Source organism: Schistocerca serialis, chromosome 1 (genome assembly GCF_023864345.2).
Source record: "Schistocerca serialis cubense isolate TAMUIC-IGC-003099 chromosome 1, iqSchSeri2.2, whole genome shotgun sequence".
Classification (NCBI taxonomy): domain Eukaryota; kingdom Metazoa; phylum Arthropoda; class Insecta; order Orthoptera; family Acrididae; genus Schistocerca; species Schistocerca serialis.
This window is the reverse complement of record NC_064638.1, coordinates 766,538,837-766,545,871: the sequence shown is the minus strand read 5'-3', so window position 1 is coordinate 766,545,871 and position 7,035 is coordinate 766,538,837. Positions and strand designations below refer to the sequence as shown.

General features: G+C 43.9%; 1 pseudogene; it reads left to right on the top strand.

Annotated features, from left to right (window-relative positions):
* The first annotated feature begins 1,385 nt into the window (after positions 1–1,385).
* LOC126427677 (5S ribosomal RNA) lies at positions 1,386–1,502 on the top strand (annotated as a pseudogene).
* The last annotated feature ends 5,533 nt before the right edge of the window (positions 1,503–7,035 follow it).

The window sequence follows — 7,035 nt, the reverse complement described above, 5'->3', positions numbered from 1 at the left end:
GAAAACGCTCTCTACCCATTCTTTTGGCCTTTGGTATGCTCCACCGAGTTGCTCACGAAAGAACCTGGCGCTGCTTTGTTTCCAGTAGCATGTCAAAGTTCTTCCTTCATCTGCTGAAATTTACACGTGTTCTTTAATCCTCGTGGTACATAATGTACTTTTTCGCCTCACCTACTACGTGTAACTTGGCCATTTGCAACGGTCTTTCATCTGTCTGGGTGCGCTGCCCTGTGGCTGCTGCCAAGTCATCTATGAATGGCGTCACAGCTTCAGTTCTCTTGCCTGAAAAGGGGTAATCAGACTGGCAGCAGTCGAATCCAAAAAACGTGGGGCTACATTGCGTAAAGATTGTGCTCCTTCTACTGTAGCTACTTTTTTGCATAACTGCGTGTTATTCACTCTCAACAGCTTTACTTGCTCTGTCAAAGTCTGGAACTTCTTCTGAAAGGAAACGCCCAATGTATCTGCCTCTGTAGTTGCGAAGTCGATACCACCAAAAAATTACAAGCACAACACGTACAATAAGAAAACAAGCAAATCCACTATCGGCTCTCTAAAATTACAACAAAATATTCCTAATCCTTGTGAAAAATCATCATCCACCTAGATTCTGGACATTATTTGGCATAACGACCATAGCACCAGCACGTACTACACTTAACAGTCACTGAATGTACACAAGGTGCATTGTAGCCTAACAGATTGCACTGCATGAATCTCACTGGCTGCGTGCCAATATAATCTTCTGTTGCATTACCTCTGATCCGAGGAAAGATCAGCAGGTGCCTCAATATTCACAAATTCTACCTTTAAATCTCGGTGGCAATCATCTCTGTGTACACCAGCAGAGGAGAGCAACAAAACGGTATGTCCATTCGCTACAATGTGGTCTCGAACCAGCAAACTGTGGCTGGTGATGACGTATATGGTCCCATTGTCCATGGTAGCCGAATTGCTTTTTCTACAGATGGTAGCCATCGTCATCGCAGTAATCATTTCTGTCACCGAAATCTAGTGGTTGGGAGTGTGACGACTAAGGTGATAGGTGAACTGGGCTGCTGGTATGTCAGTCCCCTGCTGTGGCGTGTCTGCAGTAGTAGTAGTGGCAGGTATCAAACGAAGACCCATCAGAGAAACACTACTGGTTAAGAAGGTTTTTTTATTCATAACAGTTACGTTGATGGAATCGAAGCTGGAGGGGCAGTTGGTGGCCTCTGTAATGGAGCCAGCCGCGCTCGTTGAGGCATGCTGGCATCAGCAGTCACTCACCACAAAAATGCTGCACGTGTGATGGCAGCTGGCGGTGAGTTCTGCAGTCAGCACAGCAGTAGGATGCTGATGCTTGGCAGAGACGGCTACTTTTGATGGACCGCTAACCTGGCTTCGGCAACGGCCTTGCCGCAGTGGATACACCGGTTCCCGTGAGATCACCGAAGTTAAGCGCTGTCGGGCGTGGTCGGCACTTGGATGGGTGACCACCAGGCCGCCATGCGCTGTTGCCATTTTTCGGAGTGCACTCAGTCTCGTGATGCCAATTGAGGAGCTATTCGACCGAATAGTAGCGGCTTCGGTGAAGACTACCGTCATAACGACCGGGAGAGCGGTGTGCTGACCCCACGCCCCTCCTATCCGCATCCTCCACTGAGGATGACACGGCGGTCGGATGGTCCTGGTAGGCCACTCGTGACCTGAAGACGGAGTGCTTTTTTTTTTTTTAACCTGGCTTCAGTAGCGGTGACAGAAAGCATAGTTGTGAAGCAGGGTCAAACTGCAGCCTCCAGCATGACTGATGAGGATGGTATGTCCCTGCCGTGAGCCATGGATAGCAACGTGTGTCCGTAGGGGGCCAGTGGATAGCGGCAGTGTGTCTGCTCGGATGGGCAGCTAGACAACCCAGGCTCTGACTCACGGCCCACCAGGGAGGCGGCCATCAGCAAATGTTAGTCATTCAATGAGTAACCTGTCAGTGCAAGAGCACCAAGTAGGCTTCAGGCAGACTTAGCTGAGGCAGACACTTGTAAGTATTGACAGCAAAGTCAGACGTTACCATCTGGCTGCTTCATCATAACCTGTAAACAGTCTTCTTTTCGTGAGTAGCAGCTGACATCGACTGCGTAACTGGGCATACGGTGCACGTCTCAACACTACCGATACTGAGAGTCTAAATTAGATAGTTTCAAAATGGTTCAAATGGCTCTGAGCACTATGGGACTTAACATCTGAGGTCATCAGTCCCCTAGAACTTAGAAATACTTAAACCTAACTAACCTAAGGACGTCACACACATCCATGCCCGAGGCAGGATTCGAACCTGTGACCGTAGCGGTCGCTCGGTTCCAGACTGTAGCGCCTAGAACTGCACGGCCACTCCGACCGGCCCAAGTCAGTATTACCCCAGTTGCTTTTCTGCAAATAATTTTATACACATATGTTATATTTCACGCTAAAATTTATGAAAAGGAATTACTTTATAAAATATTTTAGTTTCGATGTTATAATCGATAAGAAAAACTGAAAACCCTTTGGAATATTGTTGTTTCCGCAGAGTGATGGAATTGTAACGTTGCCTCTGATGTGAGCGGACGTATTTTTGTATAATAGGTGCGGACAATGTAATTTCGGCTTTATTACGGTGAAAAAACAAATACTGTATGACATACTAAAAAGGGAGAAAATCGGTGGAAAATATATTTATGTAAAAAATTCTGCAACAATCTCCCGGTATATTTAGTTCAAACCAACTGTGAGGACCGGATGTTAGATTTTCAGCTTCAAGAATCAGACCCCTAGACAAGAAGAACTGGAGCCATCTCAACATGACAAACAAAGTAAACTTGAAAGTTTATTGTAATCTTCGCTCCTCTCAAATCTTCATAAAAGACTCTGCTTATTAATTGCTTCGACTGGGCATTGTTTAATCAGGACAATAGACGGAAGAAGGAAGGAGAAGGGAGATTACAGAGGGCTGTAATTTTTGTATGTCAGCGAAACTTGGTAGATATTGTAATGCATTAATGCAAAACCGATACACACTGGAAAAGAATTAGTTCAGATTTTGGCCACCAGGTGCAAATCTGGTGCTGTATAGCATCTCTTCAGCATCTGCAGTGCTCTTATTTAACAAACTGTGTATGCAGTGGTTAATATGAGAATCAACATTAGGCCTTTCTCACTAGTCTCACCTTCACTGCTCGCGTTCTGTTCCTAATCCATCACATATGAAAACATTTCTCCGAGTCTTTTGTGCGTTCGCAGTGCCAGATTTGCTCCTGATGGCCAAAATTGGAACAAATTTTTTTTTTTCAGCGTAAATCAGTTCTGCATTACTGCATTAGAATATCTATCAAGTTTCGCTGCCATGCGATAATTACAGCCCACAATGGACCACTGTGTGCAGCTGCACTTTGATTATAACCACTTATAATGTAATTCTGTTGAATCGACACAAAGACCAGGTGAAGTCATAGTGCAACAAAGGAGAAAAAAGAATATGCAGAGAGCGAATTAAATCTTTGTCCTCCTTCATCATAGGTGACAATTACTGTTTAATAATTACTGTATATAAGGCCAGGTTTTTATGCAAAACACTGGTTTTCCATATAAATCCAAACGCGTTTCAGCACCTTTGTGCTAAACTCGGTGGGTTTGCTTTATTTAAATCTGTAAAATTTTAACATATTTTAAGCAATAATTAATCCAAGAAAATTAGGCCGAAGGTGTCATTTACTTTATGATGTTATGCAGTACCCTCTGTATATTATCGTGTATTGGTAGCTTGTAATACGCAACTAAATTATGTTAATGTGAATTTGGTTGATGAGTTAACTCATCACTTTATATCTAAATGTAATTATGTTGTGCTGAGATATTTCGCAACTATATTATTTACATTTAGTTCCTGCAAATCTTTTTTCATCTGAATTCTCTTGAGTTAACTTCGCCTGGGATCGGTTGCCTTGCAACAGCCACTGTTGGTCCGAATTTGGATGAAGGAGAAGGGTTGGGCATTGGGCTAACAACCCAGTCCCGTAAAAAGGTCTTTGTTACGAAACACAAACTTGGCTCAGACATGGATGGATACAATGGAAGGTGAAAAGTGAGAAGGAAAAAAGGCCTAGGATTTGTAAATTTTGATTTTGAGTCTTGGAATGTTCAAAGCCTATATATACCAGAAACCATCCAGACTATGATATCAGAAATTAAGAGACATAAACTGGACTTGGTGGCAGTACAAGAAAAAAGATGGCTGGGTGAGGGTGCCCACAAAGAAGAGGGAAATGTACTGTTTTATGACAGATGTGTAGATAAACACGAATTTGGCATTGGTTTTGTGATACATGCAAAGTAGCAAATTCGGTTAAAGAACGAAAATCTGTTAACAAAAGAATAGTACCTGAGAACCAAGTGTCAGAGATCAAACTTATCAATGTTCACGCCCCGACAGAAGATAAAACATATGATGAAAAGCAAGAGTTTTATGAGCAACTAGAACAAATAATTGAGAGCACACCAACCTAAAAGATCAGGATAGTTCTCAAAGATTTTAATGGAAATGCAACAAAAGAAGAATCTGTATACCAGCTACAGAAAGGCACAGTTTTCACAACGAGACAAATGAGAATGGTGAGAGGATGATCAGCTTAGCTATCTTAAAGGACCTGAGAGTTAGTTTGACGTCTTCGAGTACAATAGAATACATAAGGAACCTGGTGCTCTCCAGATGAAAGAACTATCAATTAGTTGGATCACATCTTGGTGAACGAGCGCTGTAGCCATACAGCCATAGAGGTTCAAATGGTTCAAATGGCTCTGAGCACTATGGGACTCAACTGCTGCGGTCCTTAGTCCCCTAGAACTTATAACTACTTAAACCTAACTAACCTAAGGACATCACACACATCCATGGCCGAGGCAGGATTCGAACCTGCGACCGTAGCAGTCGCACGGTTCCGGACTGCGCGCCTAGAACCGCGAGACCACCGCGGCCGGCCAGCCATAGAGGTCAGATAGTATAGAGGATCTGACTGTGCATCGATGTTCGCCAACATGCATAAGAAGAAGAAGACGCTAGAACCTACTTTGAATGTTGGAAAACTGCGAGAAAGTGCACCTACATTACAATATACTATAGAAACAAAAAACCGTGTTGAGGCCCTAGAAGCAAGAGAGAACGTGGAGGAAAAGTGGAAAGAAATAAAGGCCACGGTACTAATTGTAGAGGAGGATTCGTTGGGAAGAAAGAAGAGAATGAAGAAGAAAAAATGGTTCAACGAGACATACCAGAAGGCTGTAAAGAGAGAGGGAAGGTGAGGGAGGAGTGGCTAACTGACATGGAGAATGAGCAGAAAAGGGAACATTGTCTCAGTATCAGGAGGGAGACGAAGCGAGTCCTGAGAGCAGAGAAGTGAATTTATGTAACCAGTTTATTACAACAAGCTGAAGCACAGAGCTACAACAAGAATTCAAGACAATTTTTCCAATGCATCAAAAATCGGAAACGTGGATCTCAGAGCCTAAGCTTTTTCGTTAGAGATAAGAACGGCGACTTGATAAATGACGAAAGAATTGTAGAAAGATGGAGAGAATACTTCTCAGAACTCTTGAAACGCCCAGACCCAGTTAAGATGCTATCTGCAGACACAATGGTGGAAAGGAAAGATGATGAAGAATGAGAAGTTACTATAGAAGAGGAACAACTAGACCCTTGGGGAGGACGGAATAATAGGAGAATTAATCAAAGTGGGAGGTTATCAAGTTGATACAAAACAATGAGACAGCCAGAAGAATGGAAATGGGCCATAATATGCCCAATATACAAGAAGGGAAGCAAAATGGAGTGCGGTAACTACAGAGGCATCAGTTTGCTGAATGCAACCTATAGGTTATTGTCTGTCATTATCTTCAGAAGCCGTCCGTTATGGCCGAGCGGTTCTAGGCGCTTCAGTCCGGAACCATGTGGCTGCTACTGTCGCAGGTTCTAATCCTGCAGCGGGCATGGATATGTGTGATGTCCTTAGGTTAGTTAGGTTTAAGTAGTTCTAAGTCTGCCGGCCGGAGTGGCCGTGCGGTTCTAGGCGCTACAGTCTGGAGCAGAGCGACCGCTACGGTGCGCAGGTTCGAATCCTGCCTCGGGCATGGATGTGTGTGATGTCCTTAGGTTAGTTAGGTTTAATTAGTTCTAAGTTCTAGGCGACTGATGACCTCAGAGGTTAAGTCGCACAATGCTCAGAGCCAGTTCTAACTCTAGGGGACTGATTATCTCATATGTTAAGTCCCATAGTGCTTGGAGCCATTTGAATTTTTTATCTTCAGAAAATTACAACCATTCATGGAGAACAACATACAGGAATACCAATACAATAGATCACATTTTCATCCTATGACAATTATCTGAAAAACACTAGGTACACGATAGAAACGATGTCTACATCTACATCTACATCTACATTGATACTCCGCAAGCCACCCAACGGTGTGTGGCGGAGGGCACTTTACGTGCCACTGTCATTACCTCCCTTTCCTGTTCCAGTCGCGTATGGTTCGCGGGAAGAACGACTGTCTGAAAGCCTCCGTGCGCGCTCTAATCTCTCTAATTTTACATTCGTGATCTCCTCGGGAGGTATAAGTAGGGGGAAGCAATATATTCGATACCTCATCCAGAAACGCACCCTCTCGAAACCTGGCGAGCAAGCTACACCGCGATGCAGAGCGCCTCTCTTGCAGAGTCTGCCACTTGAGTTTATTAAACATCTCCGTAACGCTATCACGGTTACCAAATAACTCTGTGACGAAACGCGCCGCTCTTCTTTGGATCTTCTCTATCTCCTCCGTCAGACCGATCTGGTACGGATCCCACACTGATGAGCAATACTCAAGTATAGGTCGAACGAGTGTTTTGTAAGCCACCTCCTTTGTTGATGGACTACATTTTCTAAGCACTCTCCCAATGAATCTCAACCTGGTAACCGCCTTACCAACAATTAATTTTATATGATCATTCCACTTCAAATCGTTCCGCACGCATACTCCCAGATA